The following is a 20,753-nucleotide window of genomic DNA, read 5'->3' as shown; positions in this document are numbered from 1 at the left end:
CTTTAAGCCAACTTTTTCACTCTCCTCTTTCACTTTCATCAAGAGGCTTTTTAGTTTCTCTTCCCTTTCTTCCATAAGGGTGGTGTCATCTGCCTATCTGAGGTTATTGATATTTCTCCTGGCGATCTTGATTCCAGCTTGTGCTTCTTCCAGCCCAGTGTTTCTCATGATGTACTCTGCATAGAAGTTAAATAAGCAGGGTGACAATAAACAGCCTTGACGTACTCCTTTTCCTATTTGGAACCAGTCTGTTGTTCCATGACCAGTTCTAACTGTTGCTTCCTGACCTGCATATAGGTTTCTCAAGAGGTGGTCAGTTGGTCTGGTATTCCCATGTCTTGAAGAATTTTCCACAGTTTATTGTGATCCACACAGTCAAAAGCTTTGGCATAGTCAATAAAGCAGAAATAGATATTTTTCTGGAACTCTGTTGCTTTTTCTATGATCCAATGGATGTTGGCAATTTGATCTCTGGTTCCTCTGCCTTTTCTAAAACCAGCTCGAACATCTGGAAGTACACAGTTCACATATTGCTAAAGCCTGGCTTGGAGAATTTTGAGCATTACTTTACTAGCATGTGAGATGAGTGCAATTGTGCGGTAGTTTGAGCATTCTTTGGCATTGCCTTTCTTTGGGATTGGAATGAAAACTGACCTTTTCCAGTCCTGTGGCCACTGCTGAGTTTTCTAAATTTGCTGGCATATTGAGTGCGACACTTTCACAGCATCATCTTTCAGGATTCGAAATAGCTCAACTGGAATTCCATCACCTCCACTAGCTTTGTTTGTAGTGACGCTTCCTAAAGCCCACTTGACTTCACATTCCAGAATGTATGGCTCTAGGTGAGAGATCACACCATCGTGATTATCTGGGTTGTGAAGATCTTTTTTTTACAGTTCTTCTGTGTATTCTTGCCACCTCTTCTTAATATCTTCTGCTTCTGTTAGGTCCATACCATTTCTGTCCTTTATCGAGCCCATCTTTGCATGAAATGTTCCCTTGGTATCTCTAATTTTCTTGAAGAGATCTCTAGTCTTTCCCATTCTGTTGTTTTCCTCTATTTCTTTGCATTGATCTCTGAGGAAGGCTTTCTTATCTCTCCTTGCTGTTCTTTGGAACTCTGTATTCAGATGCCTATATCTTTCCTTTTCTCCTTTGTTTTTGGCTTCTCTTCTTTTCACAGCTATTTGTAAGGCCTCCCCAGACAGCCATTTTGCTTTTTTGCATTTCTTTTCCATGGGGATGGTCTTGATCCCTGTCTCCTGTACAATGTCATGAACCTCTATCCATAGTTCATCAGGCACTCTATCTATCAGATCTAGTCCCTTAAATCTATTTCTCACTTCCACTGTATAATCATAAGGGATTTGATTTAGGTCATACTTGAATGTCTAGTGGTTTTCCCTACTTTCTTCAATTTAAGTCTGAATTTGGCAATAAGAAGTTCATGATCTGAGCCACAGTCAGCTCCCAGTCGTGTTTTTTCTGACTGTATAGAGCTTCTCCATCTTTGGCTGCAAAGAACATAATCAATCTGATTTTGGTGTTCGCCATCTGGTGACGTCCATGTGTAGAGTCTTCTCTTGTGTTGTTGGAAAAGGGTGTTTGCTATGACCAGTGGATTTTCTTGGCAAACCCCTATTAAGCCTTTGCTCTGCTTTATTTCATATTTTAAGGCCAAATTTGCCTGTTACCCTAGACGTTTCTTGACTTCCTACTTTTGCATTCCAGTCCCCTATAATGAAAAGGACATCTTTTTTGGGTGTTCTAGAAGGTTTTGTAGGTCTTCATAGAACCGTTCAACTTCAGCTTCTTCAGCATTACTGGTTGGGGCATAGACTTGGACTACTGTGGTAAGTAAGAGAAATCCAAGACAGTAAGTGTTGCGAGAGGGCATCAGAGGGCAGACACACTGAAACCATACTCACAGAAAACTAGTCAATCTAATCACATGCACAACAGCCTTGTCTAACTCAATGAAACTAAGCCATGCTGTGTGGGGCCACCCAAGACGGGCGGGTCATGGTGGAGAGTTCTGACAGAATGTGGTCCACTGGAGAAGGGAATGGCAAACCACTTCAGTATTCTTGCCTTGAGAATGCAATGAACAATATGAAAAGGCAAAATGATAGGGTACTGAAAGAGGAACTCCCCAGGTCGGTAGGTGCTCAATATGCTACTGGAGATCAGTGGAGAAAAAACTCCAGAAAGAATGAAGGGATGGAGCCAAAGCAAAAACAATACCCAGCTGTGGATGTGACTGGTGATAGAAGTAAGGTCCAATGCAATATTGCATAGGAACCTGGAATTTTAGGTCCATGAATCAAGGCAAATTGGAAGTGGTCAAACAGGAGATGGCAAGAGTGAACATCGACATTCTAGGAATCAGTGAACTAAAATGGACTGGGATGGGTGAATTTAACTGAGATGACCATTATATCTACTACTGTGGGCAGGAATCCCTTAGAAGAAATGGAGTAGCCATCATGGTCAACAAAAGCACATGCATAGCACTTTAAAATACGACTCTCTTCTTTGCGTAAAGTACTTACATACAGCTTATTAGGATGAAATTCATGACTGGATTATCAGTTGTCCAAATTGGGCCAGTTTTGAGAGAGAAAGGCAGTGATATTAGTAATTACCTGGAGACAAGAGATATTGTGTTGGGATTGTCTGGGGCTAGCAGGACATATGACTGCTTTATTTAGCTAGCAACACCCTTTGCCAGGTCATTAACTGTGGTTTTATAGAGTTTGAGTTAAGCCAGAAGGTCCTGGGTCAGGGAGAACTTCTGGCATTACACTCATCCTCTGGAAGAACAAATTGAGTATGAAAGGGTATCATCTCATAATCAAACTATAAGCAGGGGGTTAGCAATAGGATCGGAGAAACTGTCCAGGATTTTTGATTCTCTTTATTTTTGCCCCCAACGAATCCTACTTCCCTTTGGATTAAGTGTGGAACATGCAATGGGAAGCATTGCAATTTTGACACTTTCTGAACTGTAATAATTAGTCTTTATAAAACAGAAGGAAACATCTGTTTTTCTACCTCTGTCTTGGTGATCAAGCATAATCCTCTCATTGTAATCGGAGGTAGGAATAAAATCTCAAAGCCCTGTGCTTTAAAGAATTCAATTGGTGACTCACCATCATCCCATTGCAGCAACCACTGTTTTTTTTCTTTTTTTTCTTTAAGGAAAGCACTTAGAACATTTAGACATCAGTTCAGTCACCCTCCAGTCACCCTCCATCACTTCATGGCATAGATGGGGAAACAATGGGAACAGTGACAGACTTTATTTTCTTGGGCTCCAAAATCACTGCAGATGGTGATTGCAGCCATGAAATTAAAAGACACTTGCTCTTTGGAAGAAAAGCTATGACCAACCTAGAAAGCATATTAAAAAGCAGAGACATTACCAACAAAGGTCCGTATAGTCAAAGCTAGGGTTTTCCCAGTAGTCAGGTATGGATGTGAGAGTTGGACTATAAAGAAAGCTGAGCACTGAAGAATTGATGCTTTTGGACTGTGGTGTTGGAGAAGACTTTTGACAGTCCCTTGGGCTGCAAGGAGATCAAACCAGTCAATTGTAACAGAAATCAACCCTGACTATTCATTAGAAGGACTGATGCTGAAGTTGAAGTTCCAATAATTTGACCACCTGTTGGGAAGAACTGACTCATTAGAAAAGACCCTGATGCTGGGAAAGATTGAAGGTGGGAGGAGAAGGGGACGCCAGAGGATGAGATGGTTGGATGGCATCACCGGCTCAATGGACATGAGTTTGGGCAAGCTCCAGGAGTTGGTGATGGACAGGGAAGCCTGGCATGCTGCAGTCCATGGAGTCGCAAAGAGTCGGACATGATTGAACAACAGAACTGAACTCAGTCACCCTCCATCTAAGAGCTTGACCCCCTAGAAAGTCTTCTTATCTACATTCTTTTTGGGGAAATCAAGGCTCAGTATATACCACATTTGGGTCAGATTGTGGTTTAGTAGATCTATTGTTATCAATAGGTTGACAAATTAAGAGTCACATCGGGCTTCCCCCATAGCTCAGTTGGTAAAGAATCTGCCTGCAAATGTGGGATACCTGGGTTTGATGCCTGGATTGGGAGGATCCCCTGGAGAAGGGAAAGGCCAGTATTCCGGCCCAGAGAATTCCATGGACTATATAGTCCATGGGGTTGCAAATAGTCGGACACGACTGAGCGACTTTCACTTTCACTAGACCATGAGAGAACACTGGAGGCTAATTTTGAGAACAGTGTTGAAAAGGTTCAGTGAGTGGAGACAAGAAAAGTAGTTCTAGGAATCATGGAAACCAACACTAACTGTTTCACACATTTGCACGGTGTTTATAGTTTGCAGTGTGCTTTCACATTCACTATTTATCATTAACAGAGTTGGGACTGGAATCTAAGTCTCTTCATTCTTCTCCTGGGCATCCTCCCCGCCATCAGTTATATGGTTGAGTGCTTCATCAATACACAGTACAAGAGACCTAAAAACTGTGATCTGTCCTACTCAGAATTTGCAAGTGCCACCAGGAAACATTCATACTGCTTACCTTTCTGCTAAGGAAAACCTGAAGGGTTCTGATTCTTTCCCTGTCTGTTTATTAAAACATATGTTGTGAGTACAGAGAAAACTTACATATATATACAAAAAAAAAAAGAAAAAAAGCCTGCTGAGGACTTCCCTGATGGTCTAGTGGTTAAGAATCCACAGTCCAAAGCAGGGCACATGAGTTTGATCTGCAGTCTAGGAAGATTCCACATTCCACGGGGCAACTAAGCCTATGAATCACAACTACTGAGGTCCTGTGCCTAGAGCCTGTGCTCCACAACAAAAGAAGCTACCACAATGAGAAGTCCATGTACTACAGCAAAGAGTAGTCTCCGCTCACTGCAACTAGAGACAGCCCACACACAGTAACGAAGAAACAGAGTAGACAAAAACATAGATAAATACATAAATAACAACAACGACAGCTCCTGCTGAAAGGAAGCTAGATCGTATAGCTAGAGCTTTCTCTGCCCTGCAAGTGTTTGAAGCTCAAGTTACACAGCTGCAGCCACCTGAGTGATCTGGAGGTAGAAGGATCAGGATCTAAAGGTGAGGCGTTAAGGTAGTGTGGTAATCCATGAGTCAGTCTGACAAATGAAATAATACTGTGTGTCAGACTAGGAATTTGAAAGGTTCATGGAAGGTTAAAACACCAAGCTTCCTTGGTTAAAAAAAATCATTTTAAGATGTAAACATGAATTGCTGATCTACTGTTCTCTACGGATATCTATTTTTATTCTTTTTGTTTTTTTGGTAGGATTGTGATAATATTGTGTACTCAAAGAGCCTTTGAATTTTCCTAGTGACCATACGGTGGAACCCCATCTAATGTTAGTGTTCATGATTGAAATGAAAGCATATAGTGAAAATTTTTGCTTGAATTTATCTTTGAAAAATACTTAGGAAGGGGCCATGTTGCAGCCCAACCCAGGCTGTTTTATCTCCAGTTTCAGGATTAAGGCAATGGCACCCCACTCCAGTACTCTTGCCTGGAAAATCCCATGGATGGAGGAGCCTGGTAGGCTGCAGTCCATGGGGTTGCGAAGAGTTGGACACAACTGAGCGACTTCACTTTCACTTTTCACTTTCATGCATTGGAGAAGGAAATGGCAACCCACTCCAGTGTTCTTGCCTGGAGAATCCCAGGGACGGGGGAGCCTGGTGGGCTGCCGTCTATGGGGTTGCACAGAATCGGACATGACTGAAGCGACTTAGCAGCAGCAGAATTAATTGCTGTTTATTGGTTCAGCCCCAGGAGTAGTGGCTGGCTTTTAACTAAGGATCATGCTGAATAAAATTGGCTATCATTGACCAACAAAATCATAGATGTGGGAGAACTGACAGTGAAAGGCAGACCAAGGCTGGAGGCTCAGTGGGGACAACAGGTTCACATCTCACATCTCTTGCTCACAAGAGCCCTGGTGGAAAGGACCAACAGCAGAATTTCTATGGCTATCTCTCGCCTCACTCTGCTTTCAGGCTGAATTCATGGATGCTACAGGCATCAATGGTGGGACTACCCTGCAATGAGGACCTGACCTCACAGAAGGGGACAAGTAGGAGAGAAATTGGGGGTGCAGAATTGGTCAGACTTGACAACACATTGAAGAGAGGAGTTAGGGGGAGAGGGAGGTTAGGAATGATTCAGGGTTGAGACTGTGGTAGTTAGAAGCAGGGAGGTATGGTGTAAGGAGGACTGAGGAAGTTGAATCTAGAGCCATGCTGAGTCTGAGGATTCTCAAAGAAAGACTGAATAAGATACTAAACTTACAACTCAAAGGAGAGAAATAAAACTCAAAAGGGCACAACTTAAAGGTGAGAAATAAAAATTTGAAAATTATTTATAATTGGAAACTTCTAATTAAAATTAAATTTATTCATCAAAGTAGAAGAAATCTAGTCTCATTTAATTTGAGGTCTACCCTTTCTCTGGGAATGTACTAACACAAAATGTCTTAAGCTAACTGGTTGAGTGAAGGGCTAATGGTTAGAAATATGGGTAAGAAAACTCATTAAGTATTTTAAAATAATATCTCACTATAAACCATCTGGTATGGATTCCCAAGAAGATTCAGTTGTCAAAAAAGGGATTGAAAGTTCCAAATATTTGTTGATTTTTTTGCTTTAAAAAAGAAGAGCTTTGTTGGCTTTGTCTTATTACAGACACACAGGAAAAGTTAAAATAATACAAGCTTATTGAAAGAAAATGTAGATAAGTAAGAAGAAGAAATCTTCTTACCACCTAATGATAATCACTTTGAAAACCATGGTTCATATCCTTTCAGATTCCATTTTGTTTATTTATCCTTTTCTTTTCCATTTTAAAACATTGCGTACTCAAGATAAATGAAAATACATGACCATACAGAGAGTTTTACATGATACATTCATGGTAGTGTCATTCATAATGGCCCTAAAGTTGAAATAATCCAAATATTCAACAACTGATAATGGATAAACAGAATGTGGTATATCCATCCAATAGACTATTATTAAGCCATAAAAAAGAACAAAAACCATTAATACATGCTAGAACATAAATGAACCTTGAAAATATTGTGCTAAGCGAAAGAAGCCAAATGCAAAGCTATACATTGTATGATTCCATTTACATGAAATGTCCAGAATATGCAAATTATAGAGACAGAAAGTAGGTAAGTAATTGTTTGAGGCGGCAGAAGTGGGGAATGACTGCAAAGGGGTGTGAGGTTTCTTTGGGGGATGATGGAACTGTTCTGATATTGCTGCTGCTGCTGCTGCTGCTGCTAAGTCGCTTCAGTCATGTCCGACTCTGTGCGACCCCATAGACAGCAGCCTACCAGGCTTCCCCGTCCCTGGGATTCTCCAGGCAAGAACACTGGAATGGGTTGCCATTTCCTTCTCCAATGCATGAAAGTGAAAAGTGAAAGTGAAGTCGCTCAGTTGTGCCTGACTCTTCGCGACCCCATGGACTGCAGTCTACCAGGCTCCTCCATCCATGGGATTGTCCAGGCAAGAGTGCTGGAGCAGGGTGCCATTGCCTTCTCCATTCTAATATTAGAGTGTACTAATGTTTATACAGTTCCATAAAGTTATGTAAAATCACTTGTGTGCTTAAAACGAGTAAATTTTATGGTATAGCTGTATATATATATATATATATATATATATATATATATATATATATATATATATATATATATATCATGGACCTCTTTTCACGCACCTAAAACTAGTTGGAAATAGAAATCAAAATCAAATCCCTATTGTTGGGCCCAAATTCTATCTCCAGCCTTGATATCTGCTGTGATTCTCTAAGAGTAGGTGACGCTGTGTATCGCAGACACAAATGGGGCAAACTGCATCCTAAAGCATATCCCCAGAAACCCAGATCATCCAGAATTGGCAGACCCTCTTCCGATGTCTCACAGCTCTACACAGCTTCCTAAAGGAAGCAGAGAGGCCACCGAGACCAAGGCTGAAGACATCAAACCCTTGGACACCATCCTTTACCTCTTGCTATATTATGAAGACAGAAATGTGTGCTCCATGTTTGCGTTCCTCCAGCAGGTCCTGGGGGATATCTCCTGGCTCATCTTTGCCTGCTCCATCACTCCATCACTATCAAAAGAGACTCCTGGCTGAAGTAACAGGTCCAGTCCATCCAGTGGTGTACTGGGAAATCTTAGCCGAGCTATCTCACCCACTCCTTCCCTTGGAGTTGCTATCTTGTTTTATCTTTGTGGCTTCCCCCATGGTTCAGTGGGTAAAGAATCTGCTTGCAATGCAGGAGACACAGGAGACATGGGTTTGATCCCTGCGTTGGGAAGATCCCCTGGAGGAGGAAATGACAACCCACTCCAGTATTCTTGCCTGGAAAATCCCATGGACAGAGGAGCCTGGCAGATTACAGTCCATGGGCCCCAAAGGGTTGGACATGATTGAGCATCTAACACACACACTTCTATCTTTCTTTCAATATGGAGAACTAGCACTATGTCTATTTTTCTCAACACTATTCCTAGGTCTAGTAGAGTTAGCAAAGTGTATATTATATACCTGTTAAGACAAAAATATGGCATAAACTGCCTCCTTTTGTGTTTGAGCCTCTATGAAACTTTGCATTGGTAGTGGGCCTAACAGAGATTAAAGCTCCATCCATCAATATTTCTACCACCACAGACTGGCCCACTGTCTGACTGGACTGCCTGACTTCTGAAGTTTTATTGGTTTCCAAGCATGGTCACAGCTCTCCTATGTTCTGGGCTTACTGAGGTCAAAAGTCAGCTGAGTTGTGTAAGGGGCTGAGTTGGGATGGGCCAGAATGCATTCAGATAATCTGATCCTGCAATCTGATAAAAATTCAAACAATCATGATAGCCTCTGGCTTCAAAGCTGGACCACGAAGGTAGGTAAAATAGTGCAGAAATTCATGGGCAGATATAAACTATCATTTGTCTACACTGGTTTGATTCCTCAAAATCAATAAAGAAAGACCTGTGACACCATTTTTCTCCCAAGAAAAGACCGAGGGTTTTCTCACACAATAAGGATTAAGTATTCATTTAGGAAGTCAGATAATCTATTCTTTTTTGTTTTACATGGAGGTCACTTTTTTTTCCCACTGTACAATGAGGTATGAAGAATAGCGAGTAAACGGTATGCCTTCATTTGCAGTATGCCTTCATTATCCTTAATGGTGCATTTACTAAAAGCCTACCAAAACTGTTTACCATATCAAGTTTTCATCTCTTTACAAAAGGCTGATGCTTATCTGACCTGGTTGATCAGAACACATCAAATATTTAAACTGTCACTTGTGCTTGGTTCTTCCCGGAAAAATATGACCTTTAGCATTTTTTTTTTCAAGAATTTATTTGATATGAAGTTGCAAAGCAACCATTGCTTTAAGGTGGCACAGTGGTAATAGAATCTGTCTGCCAATGCAGGAGATGCAAGAGCCACAAGCTTGATTCTTGGATCAGGAAGATCTCCTAGAGTCGGAAATGGCAACCCACTCTAGTATTCTTGCCAGAAAAATGCCATGGACAGAGGAACCTGGAGGGTTGTAGTCCATGGGGTTGAAAAAAGTTGGATACAACTGAGCAATCCAAGAGCAGAACTATATCCTTAGATAATTTTAAAATTGATGTTAAATGTTGAGAAAGCCTAGAACAGTGCACACAGGAAACAATGTAACAAATGACAAATCCTCTCCCTTCCCTCATCCCTCCTTGTACCTTTGCAGAGTCATGGTCTAAGATAACACAACCAGTCTTCCAGAAAGATAACATTAAATTGTAAAGCCTTTGACTGTGGATCACAGCAAACTGTGAAAAATTGTTAAAGAGATGGGAATACCAGACCAGTTTACCTGCCTCCTGAGAAACCTGTATTTGAGTCAAGAAGCAACACTTAGAATCAGACATAGAACAACGGACTGGTTCAAAACTGGGGAAGGAGTATATCAAGGTTGTATATTATCACCCTGCTTATTTAACTTATATGCAGAGTACATATGAAATGCTGGGCTGGATGAAGTACAAGCTGGAATCAAGATTGCTGGGAGAAATAACAATAACCTCAGATATGCAGATAACACCTTATGGCAGGAAGCAGAGAGGAACTAAAGAACCTCTTGATGAAAGTGAAAGAGGAGAGTGAAAAAGCTGGCTTAAAACTCAACATTCAAAAAACGAAGATCATGGCATCTGGTCCCATCACTTCATGGCAAATAGATGGGGAAACAGTGGGAAGAGTGGAAGAGTTTGTTTTCTGAGCTCCAAAATCACTGTGGATGGTGACCGCAGCCATGCAATTAAAAGACGCTTGCTCCTTGGAAGAAAAGCTATGACAAACCTAGACAGCATATTAAAAAAGAGACATTATTTTGCCGACAAAGTTCCCTATAATTAAAACTATGGCTTTCCCAGTAGTGATGTATGGATGTGAGAGTTGGACCATAAAGAAGGCTGAGTGCTGAAGAATTGATGCTTTGAATTGTGGTGTTGGAGAAGACTCTTGAGAGTTCCTTGGACTCCAAGGACATTAAACCAGTAACCTTAAAGGAAATGAACCCTGAATATTCACTGGAAAGATTGATGTTGAAGCTGAAGCTCCAATACTTTGGCCACCTGATGCGAAGATCCGACTCACTGGAAAAGACCCTGATGCTGGTAAAAGATTGAAGGCAGGAGGAGAAGGGGACAATAGAGGATGATATGGTTGGATGCCATCATGGACTCAATGGACATGAGTTTGAGCAAACTCCAGGAGATGGTGAAAGACAAGGAAGCATGGCATGCTGCAGTCCATAGGATCACAAAGAGTTGGACAGTTCGCTACTGAGCGACTGAACAACTGCTTTTCTAGCCAAGGTGAAGTATACATATTCATTAATTCACTCACTGGATAACAATTGGTCATAAGTCCTAGGTGATGCCATAGCTGCTGAGGAGGAGAAATGAAGACATGAAGCCCACTGTGAAAAGTTGCATTAACAGGAACAGATCAAACACACTTGGGAAAATTGCAACGCAGTGGGACAATTCAGTGTGTACATTTTTCAGAAGGTAGAGAAATTATTTTCATATCCTTGAAGGGGATTTGGAGGAAATGAACAACAGGGAAGAGGTTTCTTGAGAGGATGCTGGCAGGACAGGAAAAATCTGCATTTGTTGGGGTGGGACTGGGAAAGTATTTCCGGAAGAGGAAACTAAATGAGAAAAAGTCCAGAGGCAGGAAGTGCAGGAAGCTGTGTGTGTGTGTGTGTGTGTGTGTGTGTGTGTGTGTGTGTGTGTTGGTGGTAATGGTGGAAGGCTGGAGGTATGATCTATAGTTGGAAAAGCTCATCATAGAACCAGGGAGGGACAGCTGAAGAGCATGAATTTAATGTGTTTGATACACCAAGTATATTTCAAATTATCATGTGGCATGCTAAGCTTTGGGAAGATGACTTCAGTCAGCAGACTGAAAGTAGCATCAAATTGAAGAGCGTGTTGGAGAGCATAAAGTCTGAGAATCTAACTGTGTGTGTGGGTAAAGAAACAGACCAAAGAGGAAGTGCCTTGCCAGTTTCAGGACAAGGAAAGGACTACAAACTTTCCTTTCTTTTACCTCCCCTTGTCCATCCTGCTTCTATTTCCAGGTGGGCAGGTCCTTCTGACTCTTCCTCTCTCTTCCCCACTGGTCTGCTTACCTCCAGTCTCCATCTCTTGAGGAAGTTATCTGGTTTCATCTAAATGCCCAGGCCCTACAACCTGCTGCATCTTCCTCTGCCTTTGACCAGGAACAAGAAGAAGGGAAAAAAACAAAACAAAGCAGTTGAATACCTGCAATGACAAAGGCGGTCACTTTGTTAGAGACTCAGTGACACATTAAGACTCTCAGTCCAGTAGCAAAGAAAGACAAAGTGACCAATGGCATTATGCAGTTACAGGGACTAAGCGCAGAGTGACAGATGTACCCTGTAAGGGCAACACATCCACTGGAGGTGGTGGGAGGGGCAAAAAGACCTCTCAGAGGGGCTTTCCTGGTGGTCCAGAGGCTGACTCTGTGCTCCCAAAGCAGGGTGTCTGGGTTTGATCCCTGGTCAGGGAACCAGATCCCACATGCTGCAACTAAGACCCTGCATGCTGCAAGGAAGAATGAAGATCCAGTGTGCTGCAACCAAGATCATGCTAAATCCCGTCAGAGGTGTCTGACTCTTTGCGACACTGTGGACCATAGCCTGCCAGGCTCCTCTGTCCAGGGACTTCTCCAGACAAGAATTTTGGAGTGGGTTGCTATGCCTGCCTCCAGGCAACCAAGATCAGTATAGCCTAAATAAATAATATTTTTTTTAAAAAAGGAGTCTCAGAGGTGATATTTAAGGGGAGTCTAAAGAAGCTAGGTAAGGGTGACCACGTGTATGGAGAAGAAGAGGGAAAAACCTGCAGAAGGCAGATAAGTGGGGCAGTTAAGGTGTCTGAGAAACCACCCGACCTCAAATTGGCTGGAGGGCTAAGGACTGGCAGACATAACCCTGAAGGGCTATGCAAACCACATGAAGGAGCTTGGCGCGATGGGTTTTAAACTGAGGAGAAGCCACACCAAGTTGGTTTTTAATCTTCCATCTTTAACGCCCCTGTTCTTATTATTTCTCCCGTAGCTTCTTCATACCCTCTTGGTCAGCTGAGACAGATTATGAGTTCTGCACAATGGAATTGTCAGGCGAGCGTATGTTCCTCGGTTCTTTGTCTCGTCACAACAAAGATTTGGAGCGACAGACATTAAGGCCCTTGGCGCGTCACAGCTCTCAGGTCTTGGACAAACCGTGTTATAGCTCTTAGGCAAATCAGTGTTACAGCTCTATTTTATTTAGAAGATAGCAGGAGAACCCATCCTCAAAGCGTGAGGGCATGCCAGCCCAAAGACTTGAAGGGAAGAGAGTGGAGGAGCGCATTGGGGAGGGAGAGAGAGAAAGGGAGAGAGAGAGAGACAGCGCACACATGCGGGGGAGAGAGAGAGAGCAAGCGTTGGCTCCTCCTTTTATATGTTTTTGCCTCCACCTGGGCCTGCCCTATGCAAATTGGGCTTAGCCAGGAGTGCTGTTTCTTCTACCTGAAGTCTTCACTCTGGTCCTCAGACCTTCCTTTGACCTTCCTTGTTTTTTAGCCACTGCCATTTTGGATTCCATTTCCCTACTCTACCTACTTAACAGAATGTTCAAACTGAGACCAGATGGTCACTCAGCAGTGGGTGAGTAGAGTCAGGCTGCCTGGGCTCAGAGGGGCATTACAGCTTACCATGTACTTGCTCTGTGTTAAGAGCAGGCTACTTTACCTTCTTGGGCTAGAGAAAATACCGCTGCCAAGCTCAAAAGGGTTCTGTGAGGGTTAAGTTAAATATGGATGAAAAATCCTTAGAATCTTGTCAGGCATGTGTAAGGTCAGAGAAAGGACTGGCATGAGCTACACAATGGCTTCTGGGAAAGGGATGGTCCTGGATGCAAGGAAATGGGGGCACCACAGCCTAGCCTTGTTCAAAGTCTTTCGTGCCATCACTGGACCTACGAGACTGCATCTGTAGGGCTTCAGGCCACCAGTGTGCAATCTTCTGGTCACTTATCCTCCACCCCATCTGAAATTCTGTGCTTTTTTAGTCTCTGAATTCGTAAACCTGTATTTCTCTAGAATTGTGCCTGTAGCTTTCCCTTCTTTTCCAAGTCCCCGCACGCAGCAGGTTTTAATAGGGTTGTTGAGAGAAGTGTGAATACAAAAGAAATCAGATCAGCACACAAAAACGGAGGCTTTTGATTTGAGTTTGCACTGATGACAAGATTGCACGCAGTTCGCCAAGCATCCAATTTATGACTTTGCCTCTTACACTCCTGGTGAGTGCCTCCTGAGTAGAAATTATCTTTTGTGATTAACTTTATATAATACTTGTGCTAACACCAGGCCCACCTGAGCATTTCATAAATATTTCAGGAGGGGTGACACAGTGATCTTCCCCAACACACTCATACAACAGTTTCAACATAATTAGGAGCATTTCTGGATCTAACACAGCACTCTTACAATGTGTATGATGAAGGAAATGAATGGCTCTAATTATACCTTATTAAATCTTATTAATCCTCATTAGAACCCTATTATTCTTTATAAGTGGGTTACTGGGGAAGGAAAAAAAAAAAAAGAAATGCTGGTCAAGTCCCGTTATATCCGATGGGGAATGGGTGAATCCATTCTTATTTTGTGTGATACCAGGAATTTTTCATATTAAACAGTACCACTTAGAATGTGGGTTTGTTGAAATGTTGAGGCTAGAATAAGTGAATTGTGGTGTAAGAGAATAATCTTTTTAAGCCCCAGAACAAAATGTCTATAGGAGCTCACATTTCCTATTTCAAACTATACCAGTTGCAAAGAGAAAAAATATTTCATTACTGAACTTCTCTATTTTCATATTTTTGTATGAATAGATGAGAAACTGAGAGCAAGACAGATTACTTTGGAAGCAGAAATGTGTGAAGTCAAAGACTTTGCACAAAGAATATGCTTGATAAATGGTTAAGTGCAAAAATATGTGTTTCTGCATTTGTTTAATTCTTGGTTTAAAAAAAAAAAAGTCACACCAAATCCCAAAAGAACCAAGTTTTGGAGATTTCATGAATTAGTAACTCATGGTGTACTCTCAACATTTATTAATATGAATTCAGGGCCTCCTCCGGGGGTGGAAAAATCATGGGATCAGTCAGGTGACCTAGACACCAGAGGTGGGTTCAAGTTGCTTGCTGTTTTTGTGTTGGGTAAGTTATTTTGCCTGACTTTTTCACGTCAAATATCAACGATGGACTACATTTTGTTTTATGAAGATCTTATAAACCTGGGAGAATGTGCTTCTATAATGTGCTGGGGTGAGGAATGATTAGTTTAGACGTCAGGAAGCAGGACAGAAGCACAAGGAAACGAGTCTCCAGCCTTGGCGTGCCTTCCAGGCAATGCCTAATGCACATTATAGGCCCCTCACCTGGTGCTCACATTTACAAACATCAGAGCAAAAAGTCCTACACAAACCTTCCAAGGACGGTCTTGCCTTTATTCAAACTAATTCACCCAGTTCGTAGATTTTTTTTGAAGTTATAAGCACAAAGTTTGGGTTTCTGGATAGGGCTGTGAAGTAAATTCCAGGGGTTCGTTTATTTGAGCACTGGATGGAGGGAGTTGCCTTGAAGCAACTGATCAGCACGGCTATGCAGGGCTCACTGGCAATCAGAACCTTCCAGGAACTGACCGCGTACGGGGCCCGGGGAAGCTCCGAATCTCTTCCCAGGGTGGTCCGCTTTGCCCTCTGACATCCAGCCCGCTGACTGGTCCGCGGGAAGGAGGGAGTCGGGCCCCTGCCTGCAGACAGGAACATAGCTGGGAGACTGAGCATCCGGCTCCCGCGCCGGGATCTGTGGCGGGCATGACCTTGTACGAGTCGTTTCTCTTCCGAGAGCTTCAGATTTCCCGTGTGAAGTGGACGGGCTGGAAGTTGGTCAGGGCCAGTTCCGACATCCAGTACGTGTCCTTGCTGGGAATCCGGGGCGGGGCTCACGAGCGAGATCTCGCAGGGGGATTCCACCGCAAAGCTCGTCTACCCAGACTCAACTCCCTAGTCCGGCGCCCTACCAGTGGACGCAGGTTCCCTCATTTTTTTCAGTAGCCCCTCGCCCCGGCCGCTTCCTCCTTCCACGTCTCCTTCCTCTTCCTCCAGGGCAGGCAAAGGCCCCACACCTCCCTCTTTCCCTTCCTCCTCTGCAAGCTCCCTGCGTTCCCCGCGTCTTCTCTTCCTCCCAGGAAATCCACCGCCCTCGATGCACCCACCTTGGGGCCGGGCCACGGGCCCCGAGGTGGGCGCCCCCTCCCCCGGCGGCGAGCGCCGCGGCCCCGCGGGCACCCGCCTTCCCATACCTTACATGGACAAATGCGTGCAGGCAAAGTCAGGAATTCAGGCCCCTGACGTCAGCCTCCAGCTCTCAGGGCACCGCACGGGAGACCGAGGGGAGGGGGTGGGGACGGTGGGAGGAAGGAGGGGGAAAGGCACCAACCAGCAGCCGCTCCAGCCTTGCCGAAGTTTCACTTTTTGTCTGTGGGTTCGCTCCCGGGCCCCGCGCGAGCTTTCCCGGGATAAGTAGCTTTAGCGAGCGGGGGAGAGCCGGTCGCTGCAAGGTAAGGGCTGGCTGCGCGGCCCGGGGCGCGGGGCGCGGTGCGGGGCGCGGGGCCGGGCCTGGCCGGGGCTGGGGACAATGGGAGGGGGAGTGCCCGGGCACCTCCTCCTTCGCCGCTGCCTCCGCCTCCAGCCGCCGCCGCCGCCGCCGCTGCCCCGGCCGCCTCCTCCCCGAGGTATTGTTGCAAATCCTCCTTCCTTCCCCTCACCCTCCGCCCGCGGGCGCCTCGGGAACCCCCAGCCCTCCCCGGCAAGAGCGCCTCCGGGGTGGCAGGAGAGCCGGGCGCAGGGCACCCAGCGCGCGTCCGGCCCGGGCCGCAGGGCCCGCGGTGCGGAAGTGCCGGCCGCGGCACGAGCACGGGGTGCACGCATGGGGGAGGGGGACCCCGAGTTTTTTGGGAAGCCTCGACCGGGGGCTGGGCGGGCTTGGAGGCCTTCCCTGCGCGCCCCCTGCCCGGGCTTTTCAGGACTCCCAGGGGGCGGGGCCACACCCAGCAGCTCTGCGCTTTCGCGGAATCACAGTTGTCACTGGGGAAGGGGCCTAGGAACCCAGGCATCAAGCTCCCCCATTTCCCAGCTGGGGCAACTGAGGCCTAGAGAGCTGAGTCTCCCCAAAGTCGCTCACTAGAGGCAGAGCCGTAACTAAAATAAATGGCTCCCGACTCCTGGTTCCTTTTCTCCAAGCAGTTCTCCAGCACTCGCTGTGTGCCGCCCTGTGCTGGGTTATTGGATCCAGAGGCGTTTAGGGCCTAGACTCTGCCCTCAGGAAGCGTTCAGTCAACCAAAGAACCAAACCTGACCCCAGACAGAAGGTGCTAAGTCCAGGAGAAAAGGCGCGGGGCGGGGCTTGGAGACAGGAGTTTGGTCTGGTCCTTCATGAGGAATGGAGGCTTTTGAAGGATGAAGGGTTTTTCTGAAGTTAGTAACTAGGGACAAGGAATGAGGGCATGAGCCGGAGGGAACTGCAGAGGCAGGGAAGACTCGAGTGTGGAGAGTGGAGATGAAGCTGTAACTTACTGTGCTGGGGGCACGGCGTGGGGCAGCGTGGGCACATAAGATGGGATAATCAGTGGAACTGTGCTTGAGTGCACTTGGACAGAGGGGTGTCTTTGGGATTTTGGGGTGCTGGGGGAGCTGAAGGATGTTTCTGGCTTCCTTTCCCTTCTCAGTGATCCACGGCCTGCTCACCATGAACACAAAATGCAAAAATTTAGCTTCACCTTTGAACTTCTTTTCTAGTACCAGACTCATTTAACTTTGTATCCAATCCCCTCTATCTTTCTGTCTCCTACCCCCCTTTCTAAATTCCTTGCTTCCCAATAAACCTCATTTTCACTAAGGTGTTTAGTGACTTAATGGCCTACCTCTTTGAACACAAGAGCATTTTAAGAAAGCCTTTAAGTGGAAAGGGAAAAAGCAGCTAACACCCTATTCCCTCCAACTCCCCTCCCCTCCTTTCTCACCACCCCTTGCTCTTACAGATAGGGAAATATAAATAAAGGCTCAGAGAAGGTGAGTGCCAGTACTAAAGTCTACAGTAAATTTTGGTAGCTGGTGGGAGGCCAGAACTCTCAGTAGGGTTCTTTGTATCCCATGACCAGCCTTCTTCCTTCAAGGTCTTTGTCTGCACCAGGGTCAGTCAAAAGGTTGCAAGGCAGACTTCCAACCTCAGCACCCAGGCTTTAGAATCTAGAGTATAGATTCTAGGTAAGAAATATGTAATTGGGGTTAGCTGTCTGAACAGTGAGGGTGCAAACCTGGAGCCCTTGGGTCAGGCAGCCACCCAGTGTCGTGCTCCTACACAGTGGGTGGGCCTGGACCTGGCTTCGAGGATTGGCAGGAGGAGAAACTGCTATTGAGCCGGTTACTATGATTGGGACTGACAGTAGGACCCTTCTTGGCAGGACATATTCCAGTGAACAGTCAGTTTCAGACAGTGGTTGATGGGAGAGGAGGCTTCATTATGAAGGTCCTTAAAAATGCCAGGCATGGATATGACTTAAGTCATCATTTGAGGGTTTTGAGCAGGCTGGGACATGAGCGAGAAGGGAGGAACTGGCACTGGGTAATCCTCTGCCGCCCATTCCAGTGAGAGAGGCAATAATCTGGCCTAAGAATTATCAGTGAGTGTTTGCTCATTTACTCCACATATATTACTGCTCACTACATGCCATTGGCAAATGTGAAAATTTTATGGCAGATTCTTTATTTTATTGAGACAGATAACTTGTATTTCATCAGAAAAAATATACTTTTTCACATTTTATATCAGTGACATTGGGTTGTCTTATAATCACAGATGTATCATAGTTGAGCAGATCATCGTCCTAAGTTGATAACGGTGTATTTTACCATTGACAGCTTAGAGCTGATAAAATTTGTTAATCATATCCTTTATGAATGTACAGTGCTGTGCACTTTATAAAAGTTTCCCGTCAAATATTCCATTGGAATCTCAAAAATCCTCTGAGAATTGGGCCTGGTGACCCTGTTATCTCAATTTTTTCCCTTGTCTGAGGTCATCCAGTTAATTAGAAGTGAACTCAAAATAACAGCCCAGAACTTTGACTCTGGGTGTTAACATGTGACTACCCTGCAGTGGAACTAGCATGGGTTAATTGGGAATAGGAAGAGTCAGATTGAATTTAATTTCAGAACTATTTTGGGGGGTTTTGACCAAGGGCAGAATGTAACTCACAATGACTGGGAGGCTCTGTTGGCCCAGAGATTTAATGCATTAAATAGAAAATGGGCAGGGGGATAGAAGATGCCAGGTAACATAATAGAAACAGAGGATGGCGCACGCTGCTATTTCTACACCGAAAGGGGAGGAGCAATGGGTGAGGCACAGGGGTTCTGGAGCCTACCTGCTGTGAAGCGGGAACTGGCCGGCCCTATGAATACAAAGATTAGGAGGACATGGTCGGTCCCTCTTCTGGGGGAGCACCTGTGTGTGTGTGTGTGTGTGAGTGAGTGTGTGGTACTGTTCTAGGGGTATGTTTTGGTTGCACTGAAGTAGTTCAACCTCAGGGAAGCTACCAGAAGGAGTGGTACCTAAAGAGAGCCTTTAGGGTCTATGGGGTCGTACAGAGTCGGACACGACTGAAGTGACTTAGCAACAGCAGCAGCAGGAGTTGCCTAAGTGGAAAAAAGACAGATAGAGATGAACCTGTTAGGTGTATGCCAGCAGATGTAGGGAAGAAGGCCTACGTTTGAATGGCCAGCAGGAACGGAGTGGTGGGAAATGGAGAAATGGGAGGACTTTCATTTTTTGGTAAGCAGATGTACATTTATCTTGTGGATTGTAGGGGCCATTACGGGGTTCTCTAGAGGTTCTCATGCAAACAAGGCCGTTAAGGGCTCTGGAAGCATCTGTGGGATTAGGTATTGGGATGGTAACCACAGGAAGAAGAGTAACACATTTAGTAACTGGTTGAATGGAGCTGGTGGGCTTCCTGGTGGCTCAGATGGTAAAGAATCTACCTGTAATGCAGGAGACCCAGGTTCGATCCTTGGGTCAGGAAGACCCCCTGGAGAGGGGAATGGCACACCATTCCAGTATTCTTGCTTGGGAAATTCTGCGGACAGAGAAGCCTGGCAGGCTACAGCCCACGGGATCATGGGATCATAGAGAGTTGGACACGACTGAGTGGCTTTTACTACTACCACTGAGTGGAGCTGAGACTTTGACCCGGGGCAGTATTTAGGACTCCTAGCTCAGCTTGTGCATCGATGGGTGGGGACTTTTCTTGGAATTCAGCATTGGAAGGCTGCACCCAGATGGAAGAAGTGAGTTGGAAGAGGTGAGGAAAAGGTAGGCAGAGTTGTGGTGCATGCACAGAGCTCTTATCTGGGTGGAAATTCACGGTCTTAAAGGCGTGTGTGAAGCAGAGGTGGAACAGGGAAGAAGAAACGGAAGTGTGATGTGGGAGTCTGTTGTAGAGGGCTTAGATGTGTGGAGGAAAACCGCGGTGGCTTCTTAAGGCAAGTCACAGAAATGGGAAAGGACACTGATAAATTGATGAGGACTTCACCTCTCCTGACTTTCTACAAATAGGGTAGGTGGCCGGCCATGGGTTAATGGGATTCATGCTTGGAAACTGGAAAACCACAGAATTGAGGCTAGAAAACACGTGATTTTTGATCTTTCTTAATAATAATATATAAAGTTTTTGCCTACTTACTGTGTACTTACATAATTCTCATACCGATTCATCAAAGTAGGTTTTATGATTATCAATCTCATTTTGCAGATGAGTAAGTGAGTGTGGTCAAGTAAGATTTGTTGTTGTTTAGTTGCTAAGTCGTGTCTGACTCTTGCAACCCCATGGACTGTAGACCACCAGGCTCCTCTGTCCATAGGGTTTCCCAGGCAAGAATATTGGAGGGAGTTGCCGTTTCCTTTTCCAGGGGATCTTCCCAACCCTGGAGAAGTTCAACCTGGAGAGTTCAACCCTGGATTGAACTTGCTTTTTCTGCGTCTCTTGCATTAGCTGATTCTTTAC

At 44.9% G+C, this 20,753-nt stretch overlaps 1 protein-coding gene across 1 annotated transcript in view; it reads left to right on the top strand.

Moving 5' to 3' along the window:
- Positions 1 to 16,123: 16,123 nt before the first annotated feature.
- LPP (LIM domain containing preferred translocation partner in lipoma) overlaps positions 16,124 to 20,753 on the top strand; it is a 729,950-nt gene continuing 725,320 nt past the window's right edge. Inside the window, exon 1 of the mRNA XM_068970945.1 lies at positions 16,124 to 16,250. The gene's annotated coding sequence lies outside the window, so the exon portion shown is untranslated. The remainder of the gene's footprint in view (positions 16,251 to 20,753) is intronic.

This window comes from Capricornis sumatraensis, chromosome 1 (genome assembly GCF_032405125.1).
Source record: "Capricornis sumatraensis isolate serow.1 chromosome 1, serow.2, whole genome shotgun sequence".
Classification (NCBI taxonomy): Eukaryota; Metazoa; Chordata; class Mammalia; order Artiodactyla; family Bovidae; genus Capricornis; species Capricornis sumatraensis.
Note: the sequence above shows the minus strand (reverse complement) of the source record. Positions and strands in the feature narration are given on the sequence as shown.